This window comes from Panthera pardus, unplaced genomic scaffold (assembly GCF_024362965.1).
Source record: "Panthera pardus isolate Hobbes unplaced genomic scaffold, ASM2436296v1 HiC_scaffold_17, whole genome shotgun sequence".
Classification (NCBI taxonomy): Eukaryota; Metazoa; Chordata; class Mammalia; order Carnivora; family Felidae; genus Panthera; species Panthera pardus.
The window spans coordinates 70,169,415-70,194,414 of NW_026526732.1; the positions used below are offsets into that span (position 1 = coordinate 70,169,415).

Consider the following 25,000-nt stretch of genomic DNA (forward strand, 5'->3'; position numbering starts at 1 on the left):
CAACCTCTCTAGCAACCCTCAGTTTGTTCTCTATATTTAAGAGTCTCTTATGTTTTGTCTCCTTCCCTGTTTATATATTATTTTTGCTTCCTTTCCCTTATGTTCTCTGAGTGACTAATTTTTCTTAGCATAATATATTCTAGTTCCATCCATTTTGTTGCAAATGGGAAGATTTTATTCTTTTTAATTGCCAAGTAACACTAGTGTGTGTGTGTGTGTGTACACATCTTCTTTATCTATTCATCTGTCAATGGACATTTGGGCTCTTTCCATACTTTAGCTATTCTCAGTAGTGCTGCTGTAAACATTGGGGTGCATGTGCCCCTTTGAAACAGCACACCTGTATCCTTTGGAGAAATACCTGGCAGTACAATTGCTGGGTCATAGGGTAGTTCTATTTTTAATTTTTTGAGGAACCTCCACACTGTTTTCCAAAGTGACTGCACCAGTTTGCATCCCACCAGCAGGGCAAAGGAGTTCCTCTTTTAAGAACTATTTCTTAGCTTGCTACCATCTTATATGTTTCATGGATGCAAGCCCCTTTGACTTTCAGAACTAGATATTTTAGCAGCCCATCCCTCAGGTGGAATTTTTAAAAACCGAGGTGCTGGATGTTGAATTCAAATCCTTTGCTCCTCAGGGAGAAGCTAGGAGTCGTGAATTCCTTCTTGATTGTATGTTATTTTGCTGGGAGTGGGGTTTGCGGTAAGAGTTTGTCTCAGCCTTTCCTATCCATTTTAATGTGTATATTTTCTTATTTGCCAATATGTAGTAGTCATTCAGCTAGTTTCTGGATTTCTTTCAGAGGAAATTTCTCTACTTATAGCTATAAATTCAATATGTCTATGGGAAGAGGTAATTTCAGAAGCTTCCTTTATTGCAGTCTTGAACTGGAACTCACAAAGGACATTTGAATACATCTAGAAACCCCTAGAGAATCAGTGATAAAACTATCTCAAGAAATTAAAGAATTAATCAAGATAGGAATATACATAATTAATATGTAAAAATCAGCAATCTTCAAAAGCACAAATAATAAATAGAAGATATGATGGAAGAGAAAAACCCATTTACCATAGCAACAAAAAGGATAAAATTCTTACAAAAATACTTAACAAGAAATGTTCAAAATGCAAATATGAGTAAAACTATAAAACTATATGAATAAACTATAAAGCACTCCTAAGTGAAAAGATACTCTATGTTCTGGGTTACGACATTTCAATATCACCAAGATGTCAGTTCTCTACTAAAGTTAATTTACAAATTTAATGCCATCCAATAAGAATACCTACAAGTTCCTTTTCTAGAGCTAAATAAGATGATGGTAAAATTCACATGGAAAAATAAACATCAGGCAAATTACAAAATGGGAGAAGATATTGACAAAGTACATATGTGATAAAGGGTTGGCATCAAAAATATATAAAGAACTTATAAAATTCAACACCCCCAAAAAATGAATACTCCAATTAAAAAATGGGCAGAAGACATGAATAGACATTTTTCCAAAGAAGACATACAGATGGCAGACACATGAAAAGATGTGCAACATCACTTATCATTGATAAATGCAAATCAAAACTACAATGGGATATCATCTCACACCTGTCAGAATGGCTAAAATCAACAACACAACAAACAACAGGTGTTGGCGAGGATGTGAATAAATGGGAACCCTCTTGCAGTATTGGTGGGAATGCAAACTGGTGTGGCCACTCTGGAAAACAGTATGAAGATGCATCAAAAAGTTAAAAATAGAACTACCCTACAATCTAGCAATTGCACTACTAGGTAATTACACAAAGAATACAAAAGTACTAACTCAAAGGGATACACACACTCTGATGTTTATAGCAGCATTATCTACAATAGCCAAGTTATGGAAGCAGCTTGAATCCGTTGACTGATGAATGGATAAAGAAGATGTGGTGTGGGTGTGCATATATATGTGTAAAATATATGTGTATATATATACATATATATACACATAGAAACAGACTCTTAACTAGAGAGGACAAACTGATGGTTACTAGAAGGGAGGTGGGTGGATGGATAGGTTAAATAGGTGATGGGGATTAAGGAGTGCACTTGCTGTGTTGAGCACCAGGTGATATATGGAAGTGTTGAATCAGTATATTATACACCTGAAACCAATATTACACTGTATGTTAACTAACTGGAATCTAAATAAAAACTTAACACAAATAAACATGAAAGATTACCACAGGAAAAGAAAAGCTATGAGAGGGTACTATCCCTACCAGATATTAAAAGATACCATAGAATAGTATACTACTAATGCATGAATAGACAGACCAGTTGACTAGAATAAAAAGTTCAGGAACAGGGCCACCTGTATATGGAAATTTAGTATATAATAAAGGTGATTTCTCAGATTACTGGAATGATGATGAATGTTTTAATAAATGGTATTGGGACAACTTAATAGCTTTTGGAAAAGATAAAATTAAATCATCCCTAACACATACATTAAAACAAATGAAACAACACAAGCACTATAAGAAAACATAGGTAGATTCCTTTACAATTTGGCTATAGGGAAAGACTTATTAATAATGACAAACTCCAGGTACAATAAAAGAAAATTTGAAAAGTTTTACTGCATAAAAATAAGATGCCATTTGCTTGACATAAGACATCACAAGACAAAAACAAAAGACAAATGATAGACGGGAGAAAAATCTGTAACATGTATCACAGATAAAGGGGTGATATCTCTGACATAAAAAGAAATAAATAAATAATGACAAAAATCCTCTGGAAAAGTAGACAAAAGACATGAACAGTAACTCACCAAAAAAAGTTTTTAATGACTCTAAACATATGAAAAGATGTCCAACTTCACTCGTAATAGAAAATTAAAAGTACACTGAAATACCACTTTTCACCCATCAAACTGGCAAAAATTCAAAAGCTTAACAATATACTCTTTTCATAAAATTATGCAGAAAAGCACTTTCATACAAAACTCCTGGGATGCAAAATGATACAAGCCTATGGAGGGAAATTTAATAATACATAACAAAACTGCAAACACATTTACCTTTCAATCCAATGATCCCATTTCCAGAATTTTTACTGAGAAGTTACAACTCCAACAATATGAGATTATTCATTTCCACATTATTTGCAATTAAAAAATCCAAAACCCAAACACAAGAGATTGAATGAATTATGGTACAAAAACACAATGAAGTATCATGTAACAGTAAGAAAAAAATAAAGAGAATATCTATGAACTGATATGCATTGATTTTCATATCAATGCAAAAATGCATATACAGTACACTACCTTTGCTTAAGAAGGAAAACTAGGAAATATACAGGAATATGCTTGTTTTTAGAAAAGCCACAGAAAAGATCAACTAGAAAATCATGAAACTGATTGCTTATAAAGAGGTGAGGGGTAATGGAATGAAAGGGATAGAAGAGGGATTGAGGATACCTAAGTATATCTATTTGGATACTTTTGAAAGCATGTTAATGTTCAATATATTCAAAAAATATACATAAATCAACAGATATAAGGAAAACTATAAAATTAAATCCAAACATAAATAAGTGATCCAAACTGTATTTTGAATAAATAATATAAGCATACCGTGTGAGAAAAACAGAACTAATCTAAATTACTTTTGAGCACTGGCTAGCAAATAACTACAAACGAATCTGGATCTCATCTTAACAGGTTTGTTTTTGTGGTGGTAAAGGTACATGAATTCTTAAACTAGTTTATGTGCATTGAAGGGATAACCAAATGAGTAAATGTATTGATGTGGCCAGAGCCAGAGTTCTGCCTGCAGAAGAAACATGCAAATATGAAAGAGAGAAAGGCAAGTAAAGAACTTTGTGAATTTGGACTGAGCACATTGAACATCTCATCTTTGTTTCTAAATGCTACTAAACGGAACAATAGCTCCTTGCAGAAATGCTAACTCTAGGTCTGTGGTAGGAAAAGTTTGAGATCAGTCTTACACACCTTTTTATACCAGAAAATAAGAAAGCACTCAAAAAAATGATGGAAGCATGTCAGAAAAACACAAAGCCAGCTTAAAGGGCCTCCCACTCACCAAATCTGGGGCAATCTGAGCATGAAAATAAACATAGTAAGAATTATAATCCAATGAATAAAATAGGGATCCTTGAGTCCATACTGGTACTAGATGACAATGATAATGATAGATGGTAGACAGATACATACATACATAAACTTTTCTAGTATATCTTGTTTCAATATTAATCTTTGATTACTACTAATAATAAATTTTAGATCCTTTCATTTCTTCCTTGAAATGTCTGCCATGTTTTCTTCTTATTTTGATTGGAGTTTCAGTATCTTTTATAAGACTATAAGCTCTCTCTCCATCTATATATATATATATATATATATATATATATATATATATATATCAGATAGATATATGATGGCGAAGCCTTATTGTATTTATTGCAGCTATTTTCCTAACTTGCTATTTTCCTTTTAACAAAACTTCAGTATCTTTTATAAGACTATAAGCTCTCTCTCCATATATGTATATATATATCAGATAGATACATGATGGCGAAGATTTATTGTATTTATTGCAACTATTTTCCTAACTTGCTATTTTCCTTTTAACAAAACTTCATCATATTTACTGCAACCATTTTTCCTAATTTGTCATTTTTAATAAACAGGAACTTTTTAGTTTAAAAACTCCTTCTGACACTAAATACACATTAAGAAAAATACTTATTGTGTTATATTCCTTCAAACATATTCTTTAACTTTTCCTCACAAAAATAAAATAAAATGTCATCCAAAATCCCTAGAAGGCACCACTAATGCCAAAATGGAAGAGGAAAGGAAAGAGAAAAGAGGAAGCCAAACTGTGAGGGTTAATGAGAGAGGAGTCATATTCCCTCTGTTGTGCCTTAAACCATTCAATTGCAATTGGGAAGGACATCAGAAGAGAAAAATGTGATCTTCTTCCACAGAGAAATTAATTACTTTCTTAGATTTGAAACCTTTCCAATGAAAAATTTCCTGTTGCCCAGAAGCACCTTTCTAATTAATGATCTTTAGTTTCTCAGGTAAGCTCATGCTGCACAAATCCCTTCTCAGCTTATAAGGAAAGAGGCATTTAAGAAGTGAACTGCAAGCTGAAAGAACAGGAGAGTTACACAGAGGAAATGAACTGACAGCTGGAGTCCAGGCGTCCCACTCTTATGCTTGGAGCCAGTGAGGGGCTACAAGGATCTTTGTCCCCTGGCTCGGTGGAGAGGAGTGTGTGCTGACTCAAAGCTCCGGCACATTCTTGAAAAATCACTGCACAGTTAACTTCTAAATTACTGAGGACAATTGTAGAGATCAATAGAAAACACCAACCTCTAAAGACATTTCCTACAGCATAATTTGAAGAAGTAGAATACATGAAGCAGTGAGCCACAGAAAATCAGGTCTTAGCACTAATTAGAAATTTTTCTAAGCTTTCCCTCCCAAGAAAATCAGTTCATCGGATAAAGGACCAATTTGAAACATGGTTGGTTTACAAATTATCATTTGGGCTGAAAAAAATTACAGCCGGATATTTGAACCAACATTGTAAATAAAATTGTGAGACTCGTTAATTACTTACTGTTAATAAAATTGTAATGGAAATTGATTATTCGCTAGTAGTTAAAAGCTGTTTTGCACATATCAGAATGAAGACAGCCTATGAAGCAGAAAAAATAAAACACCCACTAGAGTATCTCGTTTAATCGCAAAGGAAAGAAAGAAGCTTAATACTGTGTCCCCAGAAACATAACTTCTTCCCTTAAACTTTGATTTTATAACATTTACTTGCAAAAAATTAATAAATACTTACCTCATGATTAACTATTAAACTCAACTAGGAAAGCAATCTTTTTCTTTTTTAAAATTTTTAAAATTTTTTTATTTATTTTTGAGACAGAGAGAGACAGAGCATGAGCAGGGGAGGGGCAGAGAGAGAGGGAGACACAGAATCTGAAGCAGGCTCCAGGCTCTGAGCTGTCAGCACAGAGCCTGACTCGGGGCTCAAACTCACAAACCGCTAGATCGTGACCTGAGCCAAAATCGGACGCCTAACGGACCGAACCACCCAAGAGCCCCAAAAGCAATCTTTTTCTTTTATAGCTTGATCCTTCTTGACCTAGAGTCATTGTGTGTGCGTGTGTGTGTGTGTGTGTGTGTGTGTGTGTGTGTGTGTGTGTGTTTCCCAAGTAATTCACATAGAGGTCATTTCTGCTCTTCCTAAAATAGAAATTCCTGCTTAGCTTCCACTCAAATCCACCCATCTCATTTGATTTTTGTATGTGTGGTTCAACTGTTTACACTGATGTGTTGCCTGAATTACAGTACCCTGAGAATACACCTGCCAAATGCTACGCTTTTAAATAGAAGTAAGAAAATAAACTTCTTGAGCAGATCAATTGGACCATGCATGTTTCCTCCTCAAAGGGATTTAACCTTATAGAAAGGCAGGCAGGTGTTAGCCAAACCATCATCTTTTTTCTTTTTTTTTTTTTTTCAATTTTTTTTTTTTAACGTTTATTTATTTTTGAGACAGAGCATGAACAGGGGAGGGGCAGAGAGAGAGAGGGAGACACAGAATTTGAAACAGGCTCCAGGCTCTGAGCTGTCAGCACAGAGCCCGATGCGGCGCTCGAACTCACAGACCGTGAGATCATGACCCCAGGCGAAGTCGGACGCTTAACCGACCAAGCCACCCAGGCGCCCCATGCATCATCTTTTTTCAAATAGTCACACCTTCTTTCCTGACTGGTTTGATCAATCGTTACCAATAGTTCTATTATCCTCCTCCCCATGTGCAGATTCAAAATGTGATATAATATGGATCTATTTCCTTTCATTTCATTCTTTCTATATGCCCAGGTCACATCCAGTACATAATTTCCTTCATGTTATCTTAAGTATTCCCTTCTCCTATATTCTCAAAGCTTAAATTCAGATCCATTGTTCAACTGTCCTTTTTGTTTTCTAGTTATGAATTCACTCTATATTCTCATTTGTATGAGAAAAATTAGGTATTACCTATGATATATTTTGCTAAATGTTTAATATTCATTATCGTAAAATGTATAAATACAAAAGCATAAGACAAATGAATAAACAGGAATTGTAAATATATGTTAGGACCAACTAAATATCAACAAGTGTACATAGCTAAAGTCATATGAAGATTTTGCTGTTAAACATTAGGTAGACCAGAATAATATGTGATATTAATATATCATAATTTATTGCATTATTAAATATGTTTGTTGTAAAAAAATTTAAAAAGTACAGATATGCCTAATGAAAATAAAAATCTCTTACAAATCCACTGCCTTAGATGACCACTATTAACACTGGTATATGTCCTTTCTGGTTTTCCCCATTCCTACATATGTTCTTTTTTCTTACAGTAGCAGGCCTCAGACTATACAGCCTGTTTTGTAACATGATATCTATGTCAATAAATGCATACCTGAAACATCATTTTTTATGGCTGCATTTTATGAATACCCTAAATTTGGTTTTCCTAACCTTAAAAGATTTTTAGATACTATACCTAGATCCATTTTTTGCATATAATTTTGACTAATTGCTTCATAATAGTTAATGCATACTGACCAGGATCCACTTAAAGCCTACTATTATATAAAAACATCAGCAAAAGTGTTTAGCTCTTAGAGGAAAGCTGATGTATAGTACATCATAATGTGAAATCCAACTAAATAAATTTTTTATTAAACTACAGCATTTAGTTCCGTGGGCTCATCTGCTATCAATTAGGGTGATAAGCAGGCACTCAAAAGCTAGCTTTTCAATTATGTTTTCTACCTTTCAACTGAAATGTTCCTGTCATTGCACATCGTGTAGTAATTCCGAAAAGGCTTCATCTTAGCAACCAAGTGATAACTTTAAAATCAAGAATCTGAACCAATTAATTCCTAACATTAATTACTTCTTTTAAAACAAAAGGCACTTTAAAGTAAGTGACTGCAAATATACTTTTTAATCCCACTAACAGTCCTTATCTCTTTTTCCCCCAGCTCACAATTCTGTTGACAACTCATGCTCAGACTCAAATCATCATTCAAATCATAATTAAAGCATAATTCTGAGCTCTCTTTGTACATGCTAATTCCACAACCAGCAGATGTAAAAGCCACACAGAAATTCCTATAGAGTATTATTAGCTTGCAAGGAGCAGAATTAAGATGCATAAAAGTATCTTCTATAGCAAGTAAATATTTTGGTTTTAATTACATTATTACCTTGTTTTATGCAACTAATTACTACGATTTATTGTATAATTGACTTTCAGAAAAAAAATATTACCAGAGCAGTTCTGCAGTCTTAAACTGAAGATAATATATACTAATAACTTTGCCTATACCTTTAGTTCCCTTAAAAATGTAATGTAAAATATTTTTTGCGGTAGGCTTGGTAAGTCTCTTTTCTCTTTTCCCACTAATACATAAAGTTATCATATACTACAGCTATTTGCTGATTTATTTCTTTGTAAATCAAAGGGTATTTTTAAAAAAAGCTTATTTTCAAGCCAAGGACAATGTATTGATCTATCTTTATCCCCTAGCACCTAGCCCAGAAGTTGAAATTTAGCAGGTGCTCAATTTGTTTTATTAAATAAATTAATGAATTAGTCATTAAAGTATTCCTTTAACTTACCATCATAAAAGCATTATTGTTAAATACTAGCTGGTATCTATTTCAGCCTTACAGATTAAAACCTGCAGCCTTTAGAGCAAAAGACTGAACATTAGAAATAATAACAGTTTGCTGTAGATTGAAAACAAATGAACTCATTCTGAGACTCCGCAGTCATTCATAAGCCTCTTGAGCTGCCTGCCCTCTCGCAGTTTATGACCTCAGCCAAGCCTTTCTAGTGAAATAAAGCCTTGTGTTCACTCTGGGGCCATCTATTGTTCTCTCTGTAATTTGTACCAAATTTTAAAGGTTATAAATACTCGCAGTGAAGCATAGTTGCTGAGCTACATTCATTCACACATAGGTTTTTTTTGGTTTTTTGGGTTTTTTTAACTACAAAACCAGGGGCTGGCATTTACTTACTTTATAATAATCTAATCGTATGTAACTTTGAACTCAGGATGTTCTTCAAATGCCATGATTTATTATGTCCTCCTTGGTCACATAATAGTCAACCTTGCCAAATTCAACTAGGCCAACCTTATTCTCCTAGGAGAAGTAACTAGTAATAAAAAGTCTAGTTATTTCTCGCAAGAAACTATATATACCTGAATTATTTTCAGATTAAGAAAAAAATCTGGTAAATTATGTTGCAAATGACAATGAGGGAAAATAAGCATAAATATATAAATTTTCACTGCCTACTACTTCTATTTCCTTCTTGTTGCTGTGCTTTTTGTTTAATATTTCTTGGACTAACGTGCCCTCTAATGGTTAAAATAAAAATACAATCAGAACCATAAAAGAAGTGCCAACACATTAACTTCAAGGACTAATTCTATTTAAAAGATAATTCTTTGACTCAAACCTATGTCTTCAAGATGAAAATGGATTTGCCTTTAATAAAGAACAAGACGACTATGCATTTTATCTGTTCTGTATGATAGGCAATGCAAATGAGGTGCAGCAAACAGAACTTTGTCAAATAGATTTAAACATTAGCTCCCATAAAAAGGCATCAAGTATTTTTAATAATGTCTATAATTAAGTCTTTGCATGCACTGAAGTTGAATTATGGATTGGGATTATGCCTCTTCTAATATTATAATTTAAGCATTTAATTTAAGAAAGATATTACTCCAAAATAGATTATTTTGGTTCTTCCTTCATTTTTATTTTTCTAACCTAAAATGAAAGCCTGTCCTTAACTTCTAAAAAAATATAAATACATGTACACAAAAAGACTTAAATAGCTGTGCTATTTGTTCACAACTTACCCTCAATGTTTGTGCTCTTATTTTTGTTCAGCTGTAATGTCAGAAAGTAATGGAGATTCAGTAATTACCCAGTTAATGTGACCAATGGCAACAGTCCATTGAGCTAAGGCAGGAAATCAGGGAGAAGAAATTGCTTGAATGATTTGGCTTGGCTTACTAAGTTCCAGAAAGTTATTGTAGTTTTACAACACAATTTATTTCTGACAAGAATTTGGTCAAGACAGAAAAACATATATACAGAAAATATATTTAATTCTATCTAAAAGAGTAAAATTAAAGTCATGGGCATAAACAAAGAATATCAAACTTAATGATTTTCAGCCTTGCTTAAGTATTATTCTTAGTACTTCAAATAATTTGCTTCTTATCAAAACATGATAGTATGTTCATAATGTGGAATTTTTAACCCTTTCAATTGTTGATGCATTAAAAAAGAGAGATATCAGCATTTTCTCTGCCTTAGAAGTAAAAACAATACTTTTCCTATTATATACATGGGGTTACTGTCACTGAGGTGAACTGTCCTACCAAATACTATACAAAGACAGTGACAAAAGCAAGATTAGAATTTAGAATTATTTATGCAGTTTGCTGATTTTGGCACACAGGAATGTGTTACTTTGTTAGAGAAAAAAATTACATTTTCCTGAATTAGAGTTCTGCCTTTATCTTTCAGTACTAGCTTTATAGAGTACATTCTGTATTCTATTTATATGATATTAATTTTTTAATTTTAAGTGAATACAAAACTATTAAAAGGGCTGCAGCCTAAGGGACCCTGTTTCTGTTTGTGCTTTCAAGCGAACTTGAGCAAGGCATAAAAGATTTTGATCCTCAGTTGCTCGCCCTATAAAGGAGACTGAATTAGGTAACCTCTGATCTCTCTTCTAATTTAAAACTAAAGGGTTTTTTTTTTTTTAATAGTACACATGAAAAGAATATGCAGGCATTTTATGAATATAATCTAAAATTCTGGATTTTATTTAGCTTTTTAAAGATACTATAACTTTTTCTTTACTATTTTTATCATTGTACTTGACCATTTTGCAAAAACACTCGATAATACTCAAACAGGCGAGTATAGGCGAAAATATCTGCTGAATACCCTTTTAAACTATAACCACTGAGAGTTAATATAAGTGAATCCTACTATCATCTGCCCTTGTTTATTTTGCTTTCGATTACGTTATCTTTTGTTTTTGTTTTGTTTTGCGTTGGGACTCGTATACTTTGAAGACAAGAATTATTTTCTTCTCATGGTATCATTATTCAATAAAAAGATCCTCAGTAAGATTGACCAACACAATCAAGATTAAGTTTGGCAGTTTAATGAATACAAATAACTGAGACCAGGTGAGTAAACTATCAATAAAAGAAGTGAATGGGGGCGCCTGGGTGGCGCAGTCGGTTAGGCGTCCGACTTCAGCCAGGTCACGATCTCGCGGTCCGTGAGTTCGAGCCCCGCGTCGGGCTCTGGGCTGATGGCTCGGAGCCTGGAGCCTGTTTCCGATTCTGTGTCTCCCTCTCTCTCTGCCCCTCCCCCGTTCATGCTCTGTCTCTCTCTGTCCCAAAAATAAATAAAAAACGTTGAAAAAAAAAAAAAAAAAGAAGTGAATGAATGTAGTCTCATGTTCTTAAAGGAAAACTTAGAAACAATATGTCAAAGAGATTAAAAGTATATGTTAAGTACATGTTTGCCCCAAAATCAATATGATGATAAATGATTAGAACCAAAGATATGTTGGTTGATACGGATGAAAATAATTGCCTAAAAGACCAACACAACCCACATTAGAACTGGCAGCATATTGCACCCAGTGCTTGAATCTCATAATTTCGTACTATAAAGAGAGCTGAAAATCAAGGAATAATAGATCCAGTGGTTTCTCTGTGATTTCTCACAAACTCAGCATTGTAGAACTTCTGTTTGGTCTCCAGCAGTTTAATGGTAGCCAGGATGGAAGGCTGAGCCAAGGGGTCTCAGTGCATTGACTAAAAACCTACCTTTGTCCCACCCAGCTATCTTTCATTCTTTTGTTCCCTGGAAGTAAGAGCAAGTCGTTCCCTTCTATCAACAAAAACTGAAGCCAAGGTTATGTATATAGCTCACATGTAGCCCAAAAGAATGGTCAGGAATCTCCATTCCCTACCTTTATTCCTCACCTAAGTCAGATGTTCCTTTTGCCTCTGCTTGCCCTGGTGGGTTCACCATGTGGTTATCATTCCTACTTCCTTGAAGCATGTGTAAAATCCACACCTTAAGAAGCACACCAAGGGTCATCCATAACTGCAGTTTCATTCTGTAAGTTCTCATTTATAATACCAGATACTTTTATTGGTCCCTAAGCATCCACTTCACAACCTCCTACCCCAGGCTTCTAATTTTTTACGGCCCCCAGGATTGCAAACCTATGAGATCTGCTCAGCCCTTCAAACATTACTGCTTTTCAAGACCTGCCTCCACAACCATTAGTGCTAGATGCATGAAAGGCATATACTCTGGAGGCAAAATAACTAGGTTTGAATCCCACCTCTTTTAGTACTAGTTTTGTGACTTTGGACAAGCAATTTAACCTCTCTAGACCTCAGTTTCCTTATCTATGAAATAGGGATGAGAGTAGCAACCCCATGGAGTTATTATGAGGATTAATCATGTTTTTACAAATAAAATACTCATAATATTGCTTGGTATATAATAACTGATCTAAATATGTTAACTATTATTAGAATAGCTAATTTAACTGTTTCCTCTATCATAATGGCAGAACAATAAAAAAATTCATTTTAAAGACTCAACTATTCTATTTTTTATAATCAACGTCAACGTGCTCATAAGTCCTAGTTCCCCAGTTCATACCTGTTGTCCTGGGGTAATTATTAATAGCAACCTCTTTTATTTTCAGTGTCCAAATCTGGACAATAAAGTATGTAACCGCTTCAATTATAATATAGAAAGTCAGTTCTCCTGTACAATCAGGAGAATGAATTAGATGGCCTCTGAAGTTAAGTAAAATGTGAGAGTTTTCATTAAAATAGATGGGTTATACATGGAAAGAAATATTTGAATGCTTTATTAAGTCTAAAATATTATAAAGTGCTATTAGCTTTGGTTAAGATGACATACTTTGATGGCTTTTTTTCTTTTTTCACAGAAGAGTTTGAACTTACATGTAGGGAGCTACTTTTGTTTCACTCGTTCAAAGTGCATGAGAACCCCTCTGGAACTGTGCCCTCATTCCCCTTTAACTTTTCCTCTCCTCTTCCCTAGGTGGTCTCACTCCCTCTTCTCCCAGTAGACATGAGGTGGAGTGGGGAGTGAGCAAGGAGAAAGAGAACTTAACTGCTCTCGTTAAACTCACCCATTAAATCAGGGCTCTTACAGAAGCTGGCCAGTCTCCAATCTAAGCCTGGTGAGCAATCACTCCTAAACAAATAGTAACTGATTTGCCTGATTTGTAACTGATATTAACTGATTTGATTAATAGATTTGTAAGCATTGTCTGTCACTGCGTGATAGGTACAGAATGACAATATCAAACCTGAGAAGTAATAACATCTTCGTTTAGTTCATTACCAACATTTTAAAGTACTTAAAGCTAGAAATATCTTCTGGAGGATGACAGGACTTCTTAAGATTAGATTAAAATACAACATATGGGAATTGCTTTTATTTCTTATCTCTTTTCCATCATTCGGAGTAGCTTTTCCAATTTGAATATTATACTATTTATGTCCATCTTTAATCACATTGTTTTGTTATAAGTCATTGATTGATATAACTTGTAAAACTTAGGCCAAATAGATATTACTTACAAAGGATATGTTGCAATCAATACTACTTACTTAAAAAGTTGATTGATTATGTAAACATAGTTCACAATTATACCTCAGTAGACATGCAAAATTTAATCTTAAATATGAATCACACTATAATTGCTTGATCGTTGCAATGAGCTGAAAGAAAAAAAAAAAACACAAGGATCCTGCAGAGAACAAGAAATTGTGAAAGCAATCATAGAGGGAAATAATTGTTACATTTATGATTCTTTCAATTATGGATTATGGAGACAACTGCATGGCAACCTCTTCAGTTTCAAGACAGCATGGTGTTTTATATAATAAGGCTCTGAATACAGCAACTATTATCAATAGTGTTTGCAACTTAATTGGCTACCTTTGAAGCTAAAGAGGTCTTTCTGCTTTCTAACTCTGATTCCTAGCTATATTTTAAAACATTGGCATTCTGTCCAGCTGTTTAACTTCCATTTATGTTCTTAGATTCTCTAGAGGATAGCAGATATATGTTTTACTGGAGCTGAGAAACATTTTCACTAGGCAGGAATAAGCACAGAATCTGTTGAGCACCCATAAATTTATGTGTTTATCCAACAACATGCCTACATTGCACCTCTACCCTATTATAATTACATTTAATGTTAAAAGAAACATCACCTTAAACCACATGTAGAATTTACTAAGTCCTCAAATAAAGCTAGCCTCTAATGCCTGGCACATTTAACAGAACAGCATTAAGAAAGATGAATTCCCTGTTTGGGGCTTAGTTGGTTTAGTTGGTTAAATATCTGACTTCAGCTCAGGTCATGATCTCACGGTTCATGAGTTTGAGCCCCACAGCGGGCTCTCTGCTGTCAGCACAGAGCCCACTTTGGATCCTCTGTCCTCCTCTCTCTGTGCCCATCCCCCACTCATGTTCGCTCTCTCTCTCTCTCTCAAAAATAAATAAATATTAAAAATTTTTTTTCAAAAAAAAAAAAAAAAAGGATGAATTCCCTGTTTAAAGTTTTGTCTAGAAGGGGACTTGCTAAAATAGGCTTTGGTCACATTAATGTTGATGTTCTCAAATATATCTGCACCAAGAGAAATGCCAGTTAATGAGGACGATAGTTTCACTGCCCTGGTTCAACCAACAACAACAACAACAAAAACCAAGAAGAGTCTTGGTATAGCCAAAGAAAGGGAAGGCTTATTAATACTGTAGACTAGGAAGAAAAGAAGGTAAAAATGTACACCTCACAATTAAAAGTAGAGATCAACAATTCTATGACCTAAAAATCTTGGAAGGTTACATTTGGGAGAGGGAAACATTCATCTCAGGCTGATTTCAATGATCCATCACATTTGATTTTCCTATAGTGAGGTCTCAGCTATAATATGACATCATCTTTAATTTATGCCATAGAAAATAATTGTTTATTTGATTTCTGTTAAGTGCCATTTGATTATTAATACTAACACAGAAAGTGGAAGAGAATGTATTATTAGAAATAAAAATATTTAAAGAGCAATATACTGATTCACAAAGCGAACTTTCCACATTGTGATATAACCTCAAGGAACTCAGTATTTTGAAAGGTTCCTCTAAGACTATTTTCTGTTCTTCCTGGATGATCTGTGTTTATAGGAAACCATTAGGAAGGAATTAAATGCAGTTCTGGGAAGTAAGGTCCCACTCCTGTTCCCACTTCATCAGTCCCTGCAGGAAGGGTGTCCATCTGTCCTTCAGACAGTTCCTCCTGCTGTTGGCCCTACTCCCCACTGGCTCTGAACAAAGGTATAATTTCAGACATTGAAAGGATCCTAAATACCTCCCCATGAAATCCAATACTGATAAATTCCCACTTTTACGGCTTTTCCTGTACCTCAAAGGATTGATTCCAGAAAACCCTTATTAAAAATACAATATGTTACTGGAAGAACTAACACTTTATCATCCACTATGATAGCAACACCAACTTTGTAATTTCCTAAGCTCTTTGTCAGAAAAGGCAGTGAAAAAATGAGGTTAGTATTCATTCATTCAAACATATATTGTCAATCTACCACAGCTAGACTAATTGCTGGGAATCTCAAGATAAATAAAACGGTGTCCTAACTGTCAGGGAGTTTACTGTCTGGTGGAGAAGACAGATATGTATGCAATAATTTCATCGCATATATTAGATCAGTCTTAATAAGGAATCATTTTATAACAAAAAACAGAAACTCAGCTGGACAAGTTACATAAAGAACATATTAGGGGCGCCTGGGTGGCTCAGTTGGCTAGGCATCCGACTTCGGCTCAGGTCATGATCCCATGGTTTGTGAGTTGGGGCCCTGCGTTGGGCTCTGTACTGACAGCTCGGAGCCTGGAGCCTGCTTCCGATTCTGTCTCCCTCTCTCTCTCTGCTCCTCCCCTGCTCACACGCTGTCTCTCTCTCAAGAATAAAGATTAAAAAAATTTTTTTAATAAAATAAGAATATATTAGCATAAATAGATAAGAGTTTCTAAAAGGAAAATGCAGTCTCAAGAGGGACTCTGATAAGAGTCGATAAACAAGAACCTACTGGTGTTCCCTTTCTAAGCGTATCTTTCATATATACTTTTTCCTGCAATTTGCCCCATTTCCCTACCTTTTGCCATAGATCAACTTTTTTGGCTTGTACATATGACCATATCAACCCTTGAGACCCTAAGACCTTACTTATCCAACATCCATAGCCAGCTAATTCACTCTCTCTCTATCCCCATATCAATTTTTGGAAGAGAATCTAACTTCATCCTACACCAGTCCAAGGACAGATTCTCCTAAAAGGAAGTGTGGGAATGAAGAGGAAATAATTGCCATCTTCAATACAATAAGGTAATTTCAAGGTGAGCCTTGAAGGAAAGTCAGGCATCTTTCAGAGAAACAAAGGGAAAAATGCAATCCAAGCAGACAGACTATCATAGTCAAAGGTATGGACGGAGCAAAATAGCTTATAAAGACACATGTACAAAGATCCACAGTCAGGTAGCAACTGATGATGCTGGGAAGATAGCCAGGGACCAGACAACAAAGTTCTTTTTATATTCTGCTAAAGATTATGATTTTTATTTGAGAACTGATGAGTGTGGTGTCCAAAAAATTTTTTTAGAGAGAAAGTGAGTTGGGAGGGCCAGAAGGAGAGGAAGAGAGAGATAGAGAGAGAGAGAATCTTAAGCAGGCTCCACACTCACCACGGAGCCTGATGCAGAGCTCAATCCCAGGACCCTTGGATCATGACCTGAGCCAAAATCAATAGTCAGATGCTCAACCAACTGAGCCACCCAGGTGCCCCAAGGTGTCAAAATTTTTAACCAGAGGAGAGACAAAAGCAGACCTGTGTTTTAAGGGAAAAAATAAATAGGGGTGCCTGGGTGGCTCAGTCAGTTAAGCCTCTGAGTTTGGCTCAGGTCATGATCTTACAGTTTGTGGATTCAAGCCGCACGTTGGGCTCTGTGCTGACAGCTCAGAGCCTGGAGCCTGCTTCAGATTCTGTCTCCCTGTCTTTCTGTCCCTCACCCTGTTCACACTCTCTCTCTCTCTCAAAAATAAATGAACATTAAAGATTCCTTGTTCTTTCTCAAAAAAAAAAAAAAAAAGGAAGAAAAGAAACAAAAACCCTAACAGCAGGTGAAGGATGGAAAGAAGCTATTGGAGTAATTCAATAGCTACTACAAAAGAGATGGTGTAGTTTCAAAATAAGACCGTGGTAAAGAGGATATAGAGGAGAGGAAGGATTCAAGAATATTATGAAAGCAGAATCTAATATGAAATGGAGTCAGTTCAGAAAAGCAAAGAATAACAAGCTTTGACCCAGAGAAGAGAATGAAAGTCTAAATCCAAACCAAGACAGGTGCTAAAGGATGCTCTAGACATAAGAAAAAGAACACATTGGAAGAAGGGATGGACACAGAAGACGTGCTTTGCATTCTTTCCAGTCTTTCCCTGGGGTGTAGCCTTTCCTATGGTCTCTGAATATTTCAACCACATAAAGAAATGCAGACTCCGAATCTTCAGAATATAAGCACAAGAAGCAGAAAATAATTGCTAATCAAACCTTAATCAAAAGCATACTCTAGTTATCCTGTCATTTTATGACAATGTCTGTCAATTCAGCCTATCACATTAAAGGACAAGAATTCATTCCTGGTGAGGCCTTAACTCATGGGTGCTGGGCCTTGTTTCATTATGTATTTAATTAGAAGTTTTCATGGTGTTGTTTTCTTTTCAATTCCAAGAATAAAAAGTGAAAAATGAGAAATGCAAACTTCTCAGATGATCCTATGACTTTGAAGACACATATCTGAATATATGATCTCTTGCTTTTGCATTTAGAAGCCCTGGGGAGCAACATTATCAGACTGATTATGAATGCGTATATTTTCATAAGAATATGCAATCTTAGCCAGCTCAGCACAGGACACTGAAGTGACTAAGTATCAAATTAAAGATTATTCTTTTTTGTGTGGAATTCACTCCAGCAAGAAATTGAACAAGGGGATTTAAAATCCAAAAACAGTAGGACCACCTCCTGAGACATTATTAATTATTAGTGGGCCCTAGTCTTCCAGTTTCTTATCTCCCTATACACCCAATGCTCCCATTGCTTTAAATTATTATCATTATTTGTTAAATGCCTTCAATGTGCTTGGTACCCTGGCAGGCACAGAAAAAAAGTACCATACCGGCCCAGGGGCTTTCTACCTAAATTGCACAGATATAATTTAAGTTTGAAAATGGGTTGTAGTTGTCAGTTACAGCCTTTTCCAAAGGCTTAGAAGCAATAGAACAAAAACTAAAAGTATATAAGTTCCTATCCATCCCTTTCTCCCCTTGGGTCTTCTTTATATTCCAAGTAGCTTGGTCTACTAACCCAGAAAACAATATTGTGGAAACGTGCCACAGGTCAGTAATGAGAGGCCATCAAGAGCTCAGAGAAAATTATCAACACTTAGAAACAACCCTGTGTGTCTGACTTCTCACCCTGCTGCTCCCTGCTGTCCTAGACTTGAAGGGGGCAGGGAGATGGGCACTGGGGAGCCTGTGTTCAGAAGCAGTAGCAAGTGAGGAGAGTTGACTGGAGAGTAAAGCCCCAGAACTGACTTTCTCTTCCCTGTCCTTACCCCACCCAGTCCAAGGTGTGACATTGCCAGCAGCGCCCACACCCCCACTGCAAATCTTCACCATCCTTTCAGAAGCCTTGTGCCTCCCCCGACATCTACTCCAACTCCTGTGACAAATAACTAACGTGAAATCTGAAGCTTACCCTCTGATTTAGGTCCTTCTGTATATATTTTGATTCCATAAAAATCTAGTTGTATAAAAGAAAGGAAAAATGGGGATACCCTCACACCTCTATTTATCCCCTCTTTTCCCATCATTACTATTTAAAATACTCCTTTTCAAAAATAAAAAAATGCTGTGCTTGCCTCAAGGTCAGATGGGTGATAGGGCAAAAGCAGTGAATCGGGGCTCTATTCCACAACAGGATGAAGAAAAGCCCACACAAAAACCATAGGAGACAGATGTGGAGAAGGAAAGCAGGCAGACCAACCCTCGGGCCAATAAAGAAAACAACAGTAGGAGGACTGGTGGATGGGATGGGGGATTAGGATATGGTCTTAGCTTCCAGAGAGTGACTGGGGGTTCACTCTACTAAAACATTTCCCATCTCCCAGGTCCCACCCCAGCCTCCACCAGTGGCCTTGGGATCCACTACCAATGGTTTGTCATTAGAGCATCTCAGCAAAGAAGAAAGGGAGGAGCTCTTCCTGATTGCGCAGAATCATGAGGTGCACACAGAAGTTCACAATCGTTGAAAGTTATTTCCTGATACATCATTACACATAACAACTTATCTAAATTCAAAAACATATGTTTTCCCTTTGAAATACATATTCCTTGAAGGTAAAGCTCTTATCTGAGCATTAATATAGTGAACAGTGCATATGGATGCATTTCCAAAGGATAAATACTCCTATCTCCACTGCATAATTGCCTACTGGCTTCACCTTTCTGCTTTAATTCCCAGATCCGGTTCCTCAGTCATTGCAACCCAGCAAAGCACCACCGATTATGCCCCCTTCGACAACTAACAATGTCCCACTCTGCCACCTCCTCTGGCCTTCTCCTTTCTGTTTCCTATCTGTATTCTTTCTGTCCTGCATTCTTTCTCCATGCATGTTACACAAACATTCATTATTGATGTAAAAATTGTCCACTGAATGCCTACTATGTAGAAGACATCGATCGTGCTGAGTACAAAGCCTTGGAGTACCTAGAGTTTTAGCATTCCATTCATGTCTGCTCTAACCCACCAATTTCTAAAATGTCAACTAGGTCTTAGTCCACTGATGCACTATGAAGCTAAGTTCTTATTCCTCATACTCCTGGCATTTGTCTGGAGATTGTTGAATGCATGCATAGTTCTTTTCGTACTGATCCTTACTAGTCTTATTATGTGGACCACAAAAACCCTAGCCCATTTTCTGAGAATTAGCCTCAGTTGTTCAATCATTCAAATAAATGAAATTGCCTTCAATAGATAGTTTTGTGTTTTACAGAGATTATAGAAAAGTAATATTTTAATGGTTATGTCCAGAGGTAATTCTGAGGACATAAAGGGAGCAAAAGGAATAAAAACTATAATAAAAGTGAAATAACAAAAATCCTGAAAGTAAAAGGTTTAAATGTGCCATGTTTACTTGAAAATACAGATTTTCAGAAGAAAAAATTGAGGTAGAGGTGAGTTTTCAGTTAATAAAAAGATTTATAATATCACCTTGCAATATGAATAAAGTATGATTCAATTAGTAAAAATAGAATATACATAGTTATTTTCTGGCATATATGGATATAGCAAATCTGTAGTATTTGTACACTTCACTCAATATGTTTGTTAAATAATGGATACCCACTTCTCAATTTTTAGCTCCCACTTCATCTTCAAAACGTTGCCAAATACCCACAAAAATAAGAATAACCAGGTGAGAGGCATATTTTAAGAACAGGTTAAATGATTTAAGATCGGATCAGTCTTCTGCTTTTTCTTAGCTGCCCAGACAAAGGCTAATATATGATTGTCAGATCTGGAATCCATAAATGTCATAAGCACAAAGCTGGATAATCCATATCAGTGTGCAGGGGTTGGGGGAAGGTGTGGAAAACAGAGGACAGAGAGGCAGAGCAATAACATTAAAAAAAAAAGTTTTTTATAATCATAGTTTCTAAATGTTGGTTAAAGGAATGTTTTGCCCTTTTTGTAATGTATTTTTTCCTAGTTTCTATACTGCCCGAATTCTTTCTATCCAAATTATTGCTTAAATGTTACTTTTCCTTGCCAGTAAATTCCCCTTTTTTCCCTCCAGCTTTTCTATAGGTCTTTTATATTCCAGGTTTTCTCATCCTTGCTTCTACCCTTTTCATTAGTCTATGCAGTCTATTCTCAAGAATAGACTCAACATTTTATTTTTTCTCATTTGTTTTTCACCTTACATCTGGCGTGTATACAATCAGATCTATAGATAACAGTAGTAGCTAATATAGGATGATACAAATAAGCATAAGAACAATAATATTCTAGTTTTAGGTTTTTTTAGTCAGCTTTTTGTTTTTCTCAAAGAGGATTCTACCTTATCTTCTTTTCATTGTTAAAAGCTAAATGTAAATCAATGTTTCCAACAAGAGCCCAAACCCCAAGCTAGAAACCCAGAGAATTCAGAGTCTGTAAAAACTTGCCAGTGCCTCCACTTTTTGATGAGAACAGATTTGGGTCTGGATGAAGTCACCGATGTGCCTCTCAAGAAACAAATGTCAGCGCGACCTATTAAAGTCAACCCTGAGCTAGGTAGCAACAATGAGCTGGGGATTAGCATTGACAGCTCCCTTAATGTGATTCTTTTGGACAGGGATTAATTTAATGTGTTGCTGTCAAATGAAACAAAAAACGAGATGGATTTACTAATGACTCTATTCTATACCACACACTTTTCCACCCCTGATCTATGTCAGAATGAATCTGACAGCAAAAGAAAATAATTTTTTAAGATGAAAAGGAAGAAGACATTGCCTGCTTGACAAACTTTCAAGAAGGGAGTTTTTCCTGGGCTCCCAAGAGGGAAGATGAACATAGGATGGGGGCCAAGTGAAGGGAGGAAATGGGAGCAGGTGGCCACCACTCCAAGGAACAAGGGTGGGACGGGGAGTCGGCCCGTGCTTTGGCACAAACTTGCAAGATGCCCTTAACTTCTCCAGGCCTCTTTTACCTCCGATGTGAAAGTAAAAGGTTGTATGTGGTAGGAGGCTTCTAAATCTCTTCTTACTTCTAAACTGCTAAATTCTGAAAGAGAGGGGCCCCAAACCAGCTGGGAGCATTAGCCTTGTTGCAAAGACAACCCCACACTGAGGCTGTGACAGAGAGGGGGCGAGTCAAAGAGGGAAGGTTGATCTTTTAGCAAAAGGGTTTGCCAAGTCAAATGCTAAAGCCTCCTTAAAATAATTTGGATTCTTCTTTGTTCTCCCTAACAAAGAAACTTTAATTCGCAGTTCTCTGAGAAGAAAGACAATGCAGACAAGCCATTTTTCAGGTGAAAGGTGTCTCGTCAATTAATAATCATTGAATAATCACTAAGAATTGGCAGGAGCTATTCGTCGAATGGGGTGCTCATAACATCCAAACTGCACCGATTTACAATACAAACTAGGTATTATTCCCTGTGACTGTTTTGTTTTTACCTCCTGTGAGGGTGCACACATCTCTACTTTTAACGTACTTGTGTAGGTTCATGTAAGTTACAGTTAGGTTAGTAAACATCCCCGGCTTCCCTGTGTCTGAGTCTGGTCTCACTGGCAGGTACGCTCCACCGCAAAGCTTGAGCCCAGGCGCCTGGAAACACTGTCCTCTGAGCCCTGCCTGAGGCGTATGGTTAACTTCTGCACGCATCCCATGCAGCGCCGGCCCGCAGCCCTCAGGGCGCGTTGGTGGAGTTGTGTGGGTCTGGAGGTGCTGGCCGGGAGAGGCGAACACAGGGGCCCCCGCGTTGGCGTGGCTGGGAGATCCCAGCGCGGAGCCAGGAAGAGGCTGGATGCGACCGGGAGCGGAGGGATGGGGTGACTCTCCCCTTGCAGGAGCCCAGCGCCGCTCGCCCTCCCTCCTCTGCCCAGACTCGCGCTGTGGAGAGGATGTCTAGAGAGGCCCCCGAGCCGCGCCCTTGCTTGGGGAGGTAATGACCGATCCCTGCCCGGCCGCCTCTGCTGCACGCTCATGGAGCTGCGACTCCAGCCCGGCGCGTCCTGCGCTCTGCCCGCCCTGCGGGCCCTTTCCCTGGGCGGCTGGCACGATCCAGCCAGACCCTGGATCTGGGTTGAGGAGGGGTGAGAATCCTGGCTCTGCTATTTAGCTCGGTGACCTTGAGCAGTTATCTAACCTCTTAAGGTCGATGTTTCCAACCCGTGAAACGGGACCGAAGACGCCTTCTCCGCGGGCTCCCTGTGGGATGAAATGAGAGGCCGGATGCCCAGCCTCCGGCTCCTAGTGTCCTGCCCCGTCTTCGTTCAATTCCGCTCTTGCTCTTCTTTTCTATGTTCTGCCTTTTCTCTTCCCCGGCGTTTACTGTCATTTTTGATCCTGTTTTTTCCCTTGGTTTTCTCTCCCCAATCTCTCGTAGAATACCTTTTCTCCTTTCTTTTCCTCCCATGTTCATTATTGTAGCCAACAAATTCATCAAAGATTTGTTTCCACTTCCTAGACTCTGGGATTCCCATGGCAAATCCGCATAATCTCCATCAGCCCGCTCCCCGGGCCACCCCAAAATAATCGGGCAGAGTCTAGGAAGAGCTCTGCTTACTCTGTGAATGCAGTCTCAAGACACACTTGCTCTCGCCCCACTTAATTTTTATGCAGGACCCCTGAGACCACCGCTGCCCTGAGGGCAAGGGCCGCTGTGGCACCTCTGTCATCATGTCCCCTCTGCCAGGCCCAGAAATCTATGCAAGGTCTCAACAAATGTCACAAGCTACCAGGGGGCAGAACCAGGAAGTTGAGGCTGGAACCCAATCATGCAATGACTTGCCTTGATTTCTTACTACAGAGAAAAACAAACATATATGATGTTCCATATTTATATATGAACATAGTTTTTAATCCTCAAATAAGCTGAAAGATACAGTGTAAAAAGAGATAACACAATATCTACTCAAGTGTTTTGTCTTTTTTTAAGCCATGTTCTGTAATTTTTACTTATAGAACTGAGGGAAGTTCTTTACTGATATTGCTTAGAAGAGGGAGAAAATCGAATTGCCTAAAAATGAGGAGTTGCATTTATGCTCATTAATTGAAACATTTTAAAGATGTCTGCTAATACTTTTTATAATAGCAAAAACTGCTACACTATCATAGTATATATAGTATAAAGAGTGTACATAAAATACCATAAACTATAACCAAAATTTGTACATGAACTTTTTAAAAAGAAGCAAAAAGTTAGGGGGGGAAACTCTTATTAGAAGGCTAGAGAATTTTTAGTTGCTTTCCATTTACCTCAAACTTAAAAGTATCAAATTTCCTTTGAAATTATTTCTCATTTTTATTAGAATCTAATTGTAGATCACCTGTAAAATGTTGGGGGAAGGAAGACAAGTACAGAAATATCAATTCTGTGCTTAGATTTTTGCAAGAGTAAAAGAACCACAGTACCACCTTGTGGGGAAAAGAGATTTTTTTCATCTTCTATATTATGGCTGTTTTCTTTTCCTCTACTATATAGTCATACGTACATGCACAAATTTTAAATAAAAGTAAATAAAACCATTTAAAGCACAGAACAAAAACGTGGGTCTATGTGAATAAACTATGACAATATGCCTTCTCTATTATTTTAAACACACTAGCATGTTTAGATCAAAATAACTTTTATTAACAAACTAGCATAATGATATATGGCACTAAGAAATTTGGCTTCTAATACTAAGCCCAGAAATCAAATGTTAGGCATGAAACACTAAATATAAAATTATGTACACATCCCAAAAGAAGAATAATTCTTTCAAAAGTTGGTTTAAATTTCACTATTAAATACTAATTATGCTTTTTAATTTCTTTGTTCAGTTGCTTGGACCTGAAAGAGGGATATTCTTAGACAAATACAAAATAATATCTTCCTTTTTAAAGTTGTTTATTTCATTACGTTTAACATTGGCAAAGAAGTCAGACATGTATA

General features: G+C 36.7%; 1 long non-coding RNA gene across 1 annotated transcript in view; it reads right to left on the reverse strand.

Annotated features, from left to right (window-relative positions):
• Window positions 1–23,615, reverse strand: part of LOC109263422 (uncharacterized) — a 580,530-nt gene extending 556,915 nt beyond the window's left edge. The window contains exon 1 of the long non-coding RNA XR_002078202.2: window positions 23,210–23,615. This is a non-coding gene — a long non-coding RNA (uncharacterized LOC109263422). The remainder of the gene's footprint in view (window positions 1–23,209) is intronic.
• Between the last annotated feature and the right edge of the window lie 1,385 nt (window positions 23,616–25,000).